Source organism: Bos indicus, chromosome 12 (assembly GCF_029378745.1).
Source record: "Bos indicus isolate NIAB-ARS_2022 breed Sahiwal x Tharparkar chromosome 12, NIAB-ARS_B.indTharparkar_mat_pri_1.0, whole genome shotgun sequence".
Lineage (NCBI taxonomy): Eukaryota > Metazoa > Chordata > Mammalia > Artiodactyla > Bovidae > Bos > Bos indicus.
The window spans coordinates 77,540,936-77,553,979 of record NC_091771.1 but is presented as its reverse complement, the minus strand read 5'-3'; the positions used below and the strand labels follow the sequence as shown (position 1 = coordinate 77,553,979).

The 13,044-nt window shown below is 41.0% G+C and overlaps 1 protein-coding gene across 1 annotated transcript in view; it reads right to left on the bottom strand.

The window, feature by feature from the left end:
- The window catches only part of RAP2A (RAP2A, member of RAS oncogene family), a 41,612-nt gene that overhangs the window by 4,333 nt on the left and 24,235 nt on the right, over window positions 1-13,044 (bottom strand). The gene's annotated exons all lie outside the window — the stretch shown is intronic.

The window sequence follows — 13,044 nt, the reverse complement described above, 5'->3', positions numbered from 1 at the left end:
TCTCACAGTAGATCACAAATGGGTTGTTCAAAATGATGTTTTAATCAATTACATATCTTTTAAAATCAATTTACCTTTCCAGATATACTTGGAAAATTATTATCAGAATCTCAGAATAATCCCCTTGGATGGATTAATGTAAACTTTGTTCATTATAAGGGATGCTTATGCAGAATTTCAGATGATGAGGTAATACCTCTAGTGACTAAACACATAATTTGAATTTTATAAATTTTACTGTGTTCTAAAAGTATACCAGGGTTTCCCAGGTGGCTCAGTGGTAAAGAACCTGCCTGCCAATGCAGGAGACACGGGTTTAATCCTTGGGTCGGGAAGAACCCCTGGAGAAGGACATGACAACCCATTCGAGTATTCCTGCCTGAAAAATCCCAGGGACAGAGGAGCCTGGTGGGCTACAGTTCATGGAGCGCAAAAGAGCCAGACACGACTGAGCAACTGAAATGACAATGAAAGTGTACAAAACTGATCACGTTCTAATCATTCCTGAATAAGAAAAAAGCTGGCAGAACTCACTAGGATGGAACCCACCAAATACAACTATGCTCTATCCCTTTATACAAACTGTCACAGATTAGCCTGTTGAAAGGTAATTACTGTTCTTTTCAGCCTGACAAGGACTTAAACATTCCAATCATTAGCTCTGTTTGATGTCATCTCTTCTTTTCCTTCCTGACTAGAATCAGCGTGCTATAGATTAAATGTGTGTTCCCTGAAATTCGGATGTTGAAACCTAATCCCCCATGGGATGGGATTTAGGAGATCAGGCCTTTGGGAAAGGACTGGGTCATGGATGGGATTTGTGTCCTTATACAAGAGACCCCAGAGATCACTGCCCTTATAGCCACGTACAGACAGAGTGAAAAGATGACCCTAGGGAAGTGGGCCCTCACCAGATACTGAACCTTCCAGAGCCTTGACCTTAGACTCCCCAGCCTGAAGAAATATGAGGAATAAATTTCTGTCGTTTAAGCCATGCAGTCTGTGGTATTCTTGTTACAGGAGCCAGATGGACTAAGATAAGGTGTCTGTAAGTCAAGATGTTTGGAAAATGCTAACAGACAACAGAAATATGAAAAGAACAAAGACAAGCGGTCGTAAATCATTTTGTACTGAAAGATGATTCTCTCTACAATGGTTATTCATGGTGTAAAAAACAGATGCTACTGTGCAAATTTATTTACTACTTGTGTTTGTTTGTTCTAAGCAATGTTGCTAATACATTTTTACTTTATACATCGTTCTAAAGGCTTTTTGTGATTTCAGCATAAATCAATATGTGTGTCTGTACTTTCTCTTCTAAGCAGAATCTCTAAATTTATCAAGGAAGCAAACTGCAAAACTGCACACAAGTGATAACAAATGTGACTAGACACAGCTAATCTGTTAGAAACTACACGCAGTCAGGATTTACTAAGGCAGGGTTTGTGCAGCGTTTTTATCATTCAGGAACCAGTGACGGGCAGGCAGTTAATGCTAGCAACAATACTTGCACAGCTTCATCTTCTGGGCAACATGGTTCTCTCCGCTCACTCTAATTTATAAAGCTAACTGTATTCCCAACAGAGTCTCGTTTTTTCCCTTTGACACAAGATCACACTGACAACGGTCTCAACAAGAGGGCATGCTCTAGGCAGTGTGCTCCTTAGCAGTCTGAAACACAACAACTTCAAAGTGCAGCCACAAAATTAAAAGACTCTTACTCCTTGGAAGAAAAGCTATGACAAACCTAGAAAGTGTATTAAAAAGCACAGATAACACTTTGCTGACAAACGTCCATACAGTCAAAGCTATGGTTTTTCCAGTGGTCATGTATGGATGTGAGAGTTGGACCATAAAGAAGGCTGAGTGCTGAAGAATTAATGCTTTCAAACTGTGATGCTGGAGAAGAGTCTTGAGAGTCCATTAGACTGCAAGGAGATCAAACCAGTCCATCCTAAAGGAAATCAACCCTGAATATTCTTTGGAAGGACTGATGCTGAAGCTGAAGCTCTAATACTTTTGCCACCTGATGAGAAGAACTGACTCATTGGAAAAGACCCGGATGCTGGGAAAGACTGAGGGTGGGAGGAGAAGGGATGAAAGAGGATGAGATGCTTGGATGGCATCACCAGCTCGATGGCCATGAGTTTGAGCAAATTCTGAGAGATGGTGATGGACAGGGAAGCCTGGCACGCTGCAGTCCATGAGGGCACAAACAGTCGGACATGACTTTGTGACTGAACAACAGCATTATCAAAGATAAATCTAAGATTTGGATATTGTCATTTCGCAGGAAATGGATCTGGACAACTCTAATTTTTATCAAAGGACTTTGCATGCATTTACTGTGTATCAGCAGTGATTATGCTCTCTGATCATACTGAGAGCTCTGAACGTAGGACCCAAGAGTTGTGCACATCTAGGACCTTCACATACAACAGTTACGTGTTCCTCTTGTGGCTCAGCTGGTAAAGTATCTGTCTGCAGTGCAGGAGATGCCAGGTTCAATCCCTGGGTCAGAAGATCCCCTGGAGAAGAGAATGGCTACTCACTTCAGTATTCTTGCCTGGAGAATCCATGGACAGAGAAACCTGGGGGCATACAGTCCATGGGGTCGCAAAGAGTTGAATACAACTGAGCGACTAACACTTTCACTTTCAGTCAATGTATTATATATTTATCCATCCATTTAACAAGTGTTTATTTGATAGAAGCCTATTTTTGTGCTAGATGCTATTCAAAACACTTAAGATACATCAGCGAACAAAGCAAAGAGCTCTGCCATATAGTCTAGCAGAGAAGATAGTGGTTGATAATAAACCCAAGTAAATAAGTAAATTATTGGTTTACTAATGAAAGTGAAAGAGGAGAGTGAAAAAGTTGGCTTAAAGCTCAACACTCAGAAAATGAAGATCATGGCATCTGGTTCCATCACTTCATGGCAAATAGATGGGGAAACAGTGGAAACAGTGTCAGACTTTATTTTTTGGGGCTCCAAAATCACTGCAGATGGTGATTGCAGCCATGAAATTAAAAGACACTTACTCCTTGGAAGCAAAGTTATGACCAACCTAGATAGCATATTCAAAAGCAGAGACATTACTTTTTCAACAAAGGTCTGTCTAGTCAAGGCTATGGTTTTTCCAGTGGTCACGTATGGATGTGAGAGTTGGACTGTGAAGAAAGCTGAGCACTGAAGAATTGATGCTTTTGAACTGTGGTGTTGGAGAAGACTCTTGAGAGTCCCTTGGATTGCAAGGAGATCCAACCAGTCCATCCTAAAGGAGACCAGTCCTGGGTGTTCTTTGGAAGGAATGATGCTAAAGCTGAAACTCCAGTACTTTGGCCACCTCATGCAAAGAGTTGACTCATTGGAAAAGACTCAGATGCTGGGAGGGATTGGGGGCAGGAGGAGAAGTGGACGACAGAGGATGAGATGCCTGGATGGCATCACCGACTTGATGGACGTGAGTTTGAGTGAACTCCAGCAGATGGTGATGGACAGGTAGGCCTGACGTGCTGTGATTCATGGGATCACAAAGAGTCGGACACGACTGACTGACTGAACTGAACTGAACTGAAATGGTGTTAAGTGTGATGGGAAAAAACAATCGCAGAACAGGGAGGGGGCTGGGGGCACAGGTGCAATTTTAAACCAGAAGAGCAGGGAAGGCCTTGCTGGGATGGTGGCAGTTGAGCAAGACCTGAAGGGAGGGAGGGAGTTTGCCAAAAAGGTGTCTGGGGAAGAGCATTCCAGACAGGACACAGACCAGGTAGTGTGAATGCTGGTGGGAAGAAGAGCAAAGGGCCCGCGGGGTCCATCTGTATCGCCTCCCTGACTCCAGCAGTCAGAAATCCTGTGGTGTAGGGAACTTGTTCACTTGGAACAAATGAACTTTGGAACCTGGGTGGCGAAAGTGGCCTCAGAAGACGAACGTGACCTTTACAATGAGATCGACTGGATTATTTAGGAAGACTAGGTGCTTGGTTAGCAGGAGATAATTAGTATTTTCATCTCATGATCATTATTTACCATAGTTTGGTGAGCTGTCTTGATTTTTGCTCCCCACTTTCTATTAATAAACATATCACTTAGGAATGAAATTGAAGATGCAAAATCCCCCAAACACTTAATTTATGTGTTACTGTTGATGTGATCATGAACAGGGCACCGCTGTATCCACATCTCAGGTATCAGCTGGTTTCTCATCGACTTCAGCGTATCTTCCTTAGTATTTCCTTTGAGAGCGCAACCAGGGTCATACAGTGGCTTTTGCAGCTCAAATCGCTTTACTTTTGTTTATGGTCTGAGAACTAACACTGGTTTTATTAACATGAATGTCCCTGTTGTTAACAGTATTCATAAGCACAGTTACATAATGTATTAATAAATAGAGCTAGTTCTTTTGAGCAGCTCTGCTTAATGCATTGAATGAAACATCAGAAACACTGGCTTGAGTATCACTTAGCTGTAGAGCACTGATGGGCTTCTCCACACGAGGCGGCTTTGTAAACCTGAACAGTTCAAGCGCATCTGATGTTTATCAATGGTCTTTATGTAACTGTCCCGATAGGGGTATATGTGTATGTGTATTTAATTGTGGTTGTGTCTAAACTCAGCTGATCACTAAGATTCCCAGGCCCAAATCCAGGGTTACTGAATCTGAATTTCTGGGATTGGGCCTAAGTGCCTATTTAAAACTGTGTCTAAGTTCTGAAGAATGATTGTGAGGTTCGGCAAGGTTTAGGAATCACTGACCTGTTGTTACTTGTGACCCTAGACAGCACTGGGTGTGTATAGCTCATGGTTTTATACTGCGGCAAGCCCAGGCTCAGTTCCTTTTCCCCTCGTTGACTCACCAATGATAACCTGGGGACAGATGCCACCACACTCAGTTCCTTTGACTTCCTTTTGAGGGTGCTCTATTGTAGCATGTTAAAAGAGGCTAGGCCCTCACACGAATTTCAACACTGTGCTATTTCCTTACTCACTTTTCTGTAAGCAGGCGGAAATACAATTCTCTTTGAACTCAGAAATGAGAATTGGACAGAGTTTTACTTTCCCTTGTTCAACCTTCTACCCATTGTTAAAAATCTCACCTACCAAGAGAGTCTCAAGGTAAAATGTCAGAACACCTGATGCTTTAATCATTTCCATGACAACCTCACCAAATGGGTTGTATCTGAACATCTTTAGTGATGCGGAACTCACATCTCAGGCAACCCATTTTGTCCCGTCAGCTCTGTTAAAATGTGAGTGTTAAAAAGTTGGTGCTAAAAAGTTTATCCCTATCTAATGAGCTGTGACCTATAACACCTTGTCCTTCCTGTGACTGTTGAGAACACAGAAATCTTTTCTCACAGGTTTTCTTCCCCATCTCCCTGCTCAAATTAAGTAACACAAGATAATTTTTTAAAGTCCATGGCAATATTTAAATAAGTAAAGACAAAAATGAAAAAACATCCTTCATCTCACCTCCATGAGAATGACTGCTATAACTGTTTTGGTGTGTATCGTTTCATGCTATTTTCTTATACATACCTATACAAATGTAGATTTTTCGGAAAGGCGAGCATACCCGTTATATTTAGTCGCTCTATTTTCACTTATTATCTTGGACTTTGTATACCCATAAGTGGTATGCATCGTATTAATGGTTAAGGAGTACCCCATTTTATAGTCTATGTGATAATAAACGTGCCATAACTTAATTACGCCCTCCCCATTTGTGTGTGAAGCATTCCCCTCCCTGTGTTCTCATTAACCAACAGCAAACCGATGAACCACACCTACACAGGGAGCTTCCTTCTCAAAAGTGTGCACAGTGTGTGCTGTATGCGTGTGTGTATGGCAGACCCTTTGAACCAGGAAAAACAACACCACCACATTTCTAGATTAGTTCAGACTACTGTGCTCACACACATGCAATCTTGACTGACATCCAGGAATTTATACTACAGCCAGTAGAGCTGAGGTCAAGGGTGCCTGTTTCCCCACCCTTGGGATGGGTATTTTTAATCTTTCAGGGAAGTATGATGGCAGTTCTAGACAAAGAGAGTGGTTTTATGGCTGGGAGTTGAAGGCCCCAACCACAGCCTGCTAGCATAAAAACATCAATACTTCTTATAAAGGTGGAAAACGTAAGCTAAGTAAGGCTTCCTTCTTCCTCTAAACTGACTTGTTTTGAGGTGACTAAACATTTCATCTTAAAAGGGAATTTCTGGTAATTTAGCTTGAATAATAAAAGGAAACCAAAATTCCTGGCGGTAACAGTCTCCTGGTTTCAGATTGCATGCATACTGAAGAAGAACAGAAAGAAATCTGTAAATGTAATCTAAAAATTAAGTAAGGGCTGTAATGACACCAGAAAGATATACAAGGCACTCAGGGCTACTCCATGACGATAAAAATGAAAATAATCTGTTTTTACAGAAATTAAGAGCTGACACTGTATCTGAAGAACAGTGTGATGGTGAGGGACCAATTGGTCATGACAATGTAACTCAGGCACTTTGAATGTTGTGTTGAAAAGCCATTTGGGAGAGAAGATACTTGGCAAAAGGCATCTGATAAAGGGCTGTTATCCAGCATATACAAGGGAGTCTTAAAACTCAACAAGCAACAGACAACCTGATTGAACAATGGGCCAAGGACCTTTAAGATACACCTCAACAAGGAAGGTATACATATGGGCAAACAGGCATGTAAAGAGATGCTGCACATCGTGTTTTGTCAGAGAAATTAAAATAGAGACACCAGCACACACCTCCTGGAATGGCCACAATCGAGAGCACTGACAACACCAAATGCCAGGAGGACGTGGAGCAGCAGGACTTTCAGTCACTCCTGGTGGGAGTGCTAAATGGTGCAGCCACCTGCAAGGCAGTTGAGTGATTTCTTAGAAAACAACATATACCCTTACCATACAAACCAGCAATCCCTGGTATTTAGCTCCCCAAACCAAACATTTACAAATATATAAAGCCTGCACATAGATGTATATAGCAGCTTTATTCGTAACTGCCCAAACTTGGACGCAACCAACATATCCTTCAGCAGGTGAATGGATAAATAAACTGTGGTATATCCAGACAATGAAGTATCATTAGTGTTAACAAGAAATAACCTAATGAGTCATGAAAAAAAATAGGAAATTTAAATGCACCTTATTAAGTGAAAGAAACCAATCTGCAATGGTGACATACTGCATGGTTTCAATTGCATGACATTTTGGAAAATGCAGAATTCTGGAGACAAGTTAAAAGATCCATGGTTGCCAGGGGTTGATGGGGTGGGGAGGAAGGGCGGAATGGATGGAATACAGAGGATTTTTAAGAGTGAAAATACTCTTCATGATACCATCATGATGGATACATGCTATTAAACATTTGCCCAAATTCACACAATGTACAGGGCTTCTCTGATGGTTCAGCAGGTAACGAATCCGCCTGCAATTCAGGAGACACAGGAGATGCAGGTTCAATCCCTGGGTCGGGAAGATCCCCTGGAAGGACAAAAATGGCAACCCACTCTAGTATTCTTGCCTAGAGAATCCCATGGACAGAGGAGCCTGGCAGGCTACAGTCCACCAAGTGGCAAAGACTTGGACACAACTGAGCAACTGACACGCACGCACACCGTACAACACCAGGAGTGTACTAAGGTAAATCACCGGGCGATTACGGCAAGTCAGTGTAGATCCATCAGTTTAACCAAGGTCAGAGCTCAGCTGGTAAAGAATCTGCCTGCAATGCAGGAGACCCTGGTTCGATTCCTGGATTGGGAAGATGTGCTGGAGAAGGGATAGGCTACCCACTCCAGGATTCTTGGGCTTCCCTTGTGGCTCTGCTGGTAAAGAATCTGCCTTCAATGTGGGAGACCTGGGTTTGATCCTTGGGTTGGGAAGATCCCATGGAGAAGGGAAAGGCTACCTACTCCAGTATTCTGGCCTGGAGAATTCCATGGACTGTATAGTGCAGAGGATTTGCAAAGAGTCAGATAATACTGAGCACCTTTCACCTTCCCTTCCCTTTCCCCAGTCTGGTGGGGGATGGTATTAATGGGAGAGGTTATACATGTGTGGGGTCAAGGGCTATACAGGAAATCTCTGCATCATCTCAATTGTGCTGTGAACCTTAAACTACACTAAAGAAATAGAGTCTTTAAAAAAGAAAGCTACTGGAGGACTAGGGTAGCCAAGGGGGCTTAAGTTCACTAAAGTCTTTATGTCCCACTGATCACAAGTGAAAACTCATGAGAAAATACAAAAAGTAACTACCAAACAACCCTGAAATATAAAGAGAAAAACAGGCAGATTTGTGCAGGCGGCCAATTCCTGGAGAGAAGACCCATGAGGTTGAGTTTTTGGTTTTTTCTCTTTGCTCCGAGAGTGGGCAGTCAGTGGTATGCACACAGCCAGAACTCTGGGAGAAATTCATTCTACCCAGAAGGTCAAGTGAAGGGATGCCTGTGAGCTGGAAGGTGTGCGTGGGTGGGAAAGCCTCCCTTTTTTCTTTGCTTGTCCTTTCACAGCTCACCTACAACGGGCCCCCTAGCAGAGCTGGGGTGGTGGGCAATGCCCATAGCTAGGACTTCATTAGAAATTTCTGGTTAGAGGAATTGAAAACAAGGCTTCTTAAGGTCCAAGGAGGATGAGAGAAAGCTCTAGTTTTTTCCCTTCTCTCTTCTCTGCCTGCTTTGCTAGGAAGATGACCCAAACTGGGAGAACTAGTTGTAGTGTAGCAGTGCAGAAGGATACCAACCATTTACCTAATTAATATTTATAGAATACTCTACTTCATAAAAGTAGAATACATATTCTTGTCAAGTGCACCTGGAATATTCACTTAAGACCATATTTTTGGCTATAAAAACTGTAACAAATGTAAAAGAGCTGAAATGATACAAAACATGTTCTCAGACCATAATAGAATTAAACTAGAAATCAGTAACGAAAGATACCTAGAAAAATCTCCAGATACTGAGAAACTCAAGCATATACTTCTAAATAATCCATGGGCCAAAGAAGACATCATTAAAAAATTAGAAAAAATTTAAGTGAATGAAAATAAAACATAACAAAATCTGTGGGATGCAGTTAAAGCACTGCAGAGAGGGAAATTATAGCACTACATGTTTATATGTCTCAAATCAGTGATCTGTGCTACCACCTTAAGAAACTAAGAGAAAAAGCACAAAATAAATCCAAATTAAGCAGAAGGAAGAAATACTAAAGGACAAAAATAAAAGATATGAGAGTTGGGCCATAAAGAAGGCTGAGTGCTGAAGAACTGATGCTCTTTAATTGTGGTGCTGGAGAAGATTCTTAAGAGTCCCTTTGACAGCAAGGAGATCAAACCAGTCAATCCTAAAGGAAATTAATTCTGAATATTCACCGGAAGGACTGATGCTGAAGCTGAAGCTCTAATACTTTGGCCACCTAATGTGAAGAGCCAACTCGTCAGAAAAGACCCTGATGCTGGGAAAGATTGAGGGCAGGAGGAGAAGCAGGCAACAGAGGATGAGATGGTTGGATGGCATCACCAATTGAATGGACATGAATTTGAGCAAACTCTGGGAGATTGTAAAAGACAGGGAAGCCTGGCGTGCTGCAGTCCATGAGGTTGCAAAGAGCTTGGCACAACTTAAGTGACTTGACAACAACAACAAAAATAAAAGAAATAGAAAACAGAAAAACAGTACAGAAAAAAATCAGTAACACTAAAAATGTAGTTCTCTGAAAACAAGCAATAAAATTGGTAAACTTTTAGCCAGACTGATCAAGAAAAAAAGATGACACAAATGAACAATACCAGAAAGAGGAAACTTACTACACACACTACTGACATGGAACAGAATATGCTCCTGAAAGAGAAACTTGGATGAAATGCACCAATACCTTGGAACATATGTGATGTCACGTATGCCCCTCTCTTCAGAGGATGATAGCACTGATGATATAATCTCTAAACCTCTCCGTTTCACTTCTTCAGGTATCTAAACTCTAGTTCTTCATTATCTAATTCAACTTTATCTCCTACAGCTTGATAAAGAGAATCTTCCATTCTGAATTCTGTCCACCTGTTCATGATAGTTCTCTAATGAGAATGGTCCCTACCAATCAAATTCTAAGATCCATTCAAAGCTTAGGTCAGATTTCATCTTTTAAAATCCTCCCTTACTTTTATAAATAGCTCATTAGTCTGAACTCTTATATTTACATTTTATGTCATTAAGAATTTGGGCTTCTTGGGTTTTCATTAATTTATTTCTTTGAGTATCTACTAGGCATTGTGTGAGGGACTGTGGATATAAGACATATGAAATCCTTAAGAGTTTGTGCTCAAGTTCAAGGAAACACAATAAACAAACAACCAATATCACTAAAGACTGTGATACCTGTTTCAGAGAAAATCAATATTGATTAATATACAGTAACTTGGGTGGGCCAATATTACATGAGGGCATCAAAGAAGGCATCTTTAGGGAGATGAATTCTAAGCCGAAACCTGAAGATTGAGAGTTGAGTCAGCCACAGGAAAAAAAAAAAAAAAAACAGGAATCAAACATTTTAACCAGAAGAAAATATAAAGGAAAGGCAGTAGAAAGCTGCCAGCTTTATTCAGGGAACAAAAGGGAGACTGGCACAGTTACAGCATAAAGAGCAAGGGGTTGAAAAGCATGAGGGATGACTGAAGAAGGACCCATGACCGCTCTTCTAAGAACAGGAGAAAGTGACTGAAGGTCTGTTAGCAGGGAAGTGAGGAGGTTTATGTGTCACGAGAGCAGTGTGGCTAATACACAGAAAATGTTCTTTAGGGGCACAGAAGTAGCAGGCAGACAGGAGATGACTGCTGTGTTCAAGGCATCAATGATGGCTTGAATTGGAATGATGGCCAATACCAGTGGAAAGAAATAAAAGTTAAAATATATTTTGGAGGCAGCATCAACAAAGACATGATAATGGACTGGTTGAAGAAGACAGCAGGTAATTGTTGGACGACAGAGAAATCAGTAAATGGTTCGTAGGTAAACTACTGCTTTTACAAGTATGACTTATCTCATGATTTATGACAAAGGTCCATCTACAGTTCTTTGGGGAAATGGTCTTTTAAATAAATAGCACTGGATCAACTGGATAGCCATACATGGGGGGACAAAAAGAAAAACCTTGACTCTCTGTGTCTCACACCCTTCATACAAATTAGAGATAAATCCCAGAATAAAAGTCAATACACCTCCTAGAATTAAATATGGAAGAGGAATCTTCATAACCTTGGAGTGCAGAAAGATGTATTAACTAGGACACAGAAAAGAACTAAACATAAAAATGAAAGATTAAGAACTTATGTTCTTTAAAAGAAACCACTAAGCAAGTGAAAAGGCAAGGCAAAATGGGGGAAAGGTACCTGCAATACATGTATCTCCAAAATGTATAAAGAATTTCTACAACATTTAAGAAAAAGACAAAACAATTTTTAAGTGGACCAAACATGTAAGTTGTTTTAAAAAGAAGATATGCCACCAGTCATTAAGCAGATAGAAAAGTGTTTATCATTACATGCCAGAGAAATAAAAACTAAAATCAAAATGAGGTACCACTAAACTCTTACCAGATAAGCTAAAATTTTAAAAGGCTGATAATATCAAATGTCGGCTAGCAAGTGGAACAACTCTTACTGGGAGAAGAGTAAATTGGCACAACTGTTTTGGAGAATCATTTGTCACTGCAGTTGACCCTTCAACAATGTGGGGATAATCTGCACACAGCTCACAGCTGGCCCTCTGTATCCACGGTCACAACCAGGGCTTCAACACACCACGGACCGCGCGGCACTGCAGGGGTTACCACTGAGAAATGTCTGCATGTGAGTGGGCCTGCACAGTTTGCCCATGTTGTCCAAGGCTCAGCTGTATCTACTGTGCGTTCATGACCAGTAATTCTGCTCCGCGGCATTCACCAAGGGACAGTGTGCACACATATGCACCAAAAGATACGTACTAGAATGTTCACAGTAGTGTTAGTCACGATAGCCCTGATCTCAAAACTGCCCAAACGCCCATCAACAGAATAAACAATGAAATCGTGGGATATCCACGCAAGGGACTACTGTACCTCAATGAAGTATTCGCTACTGCTACAAGAGACATGAATGAGTCTCATAATGAGGATGCTGAATGATGAGACCCTGGGTTGATCCCTGGGTCAGGAAGATCTCCTGGAGAAGGAAACGGCAATCCACTCCAGTATTCTTGCCTTGAGGATCCCACAGACAGAGAAGCCTACAGTCCATGTGGTCGCAATGAATCAGACACAACTGAGCGACTAACACTTTCACTTTCAGAAGCCTAAAAATAAACAAAACTAATCTGTGTTGGTCTTCGAGCATGGAAGTAACAGGCATGAAACTTGACGGAAACTGCTGGGTTGTCTGAAAGGTTTGTCCTGCATCTTTATGCAGGATTTGGCTACCTGGAGTATACATTTAGCTGTCTGATCTTATTTGTGTGTTTTACCACATAAAAGTTATACCTCAATTAAAGAAAGACACTGAAACAAAAAAATCAACAAATAAGATAATTATCTAAATGATTTCCTCACTGAAATAGGAATAGAAAAATAACCTTTAAGACCAACTGAGTAAGCATGCATGTTGGTAATGGGTGTAAGTTGCACAAAGTCCATGATTAAGTTGATCAGTTGGTTTACTGCTCAGCTAAACATTGCTAATGTATTCTAAAGTTCTGTCCACGTCCTATGCTATTTATTTTATATTCAAAGCTGGCTGAAGACTGAAAGCATAAGGCATACTATACTAAAGTAAATGCTTTTAGAAATAAAAACGATGAAAACGCTGAACATTTTCTTCACTATTGGATCTATAAATTGCATCCATCTGACTGACTACAATTCTTCTCAGGCATAGCAAGATGTCACAGCAAGCCAGAGAACTCCAAATATCCATGTTAGAAACAGAATATAACTATGACCAACTATGACTTTTTATCTATTAGATATAAAAATACTACCCCCCAGAGATGTG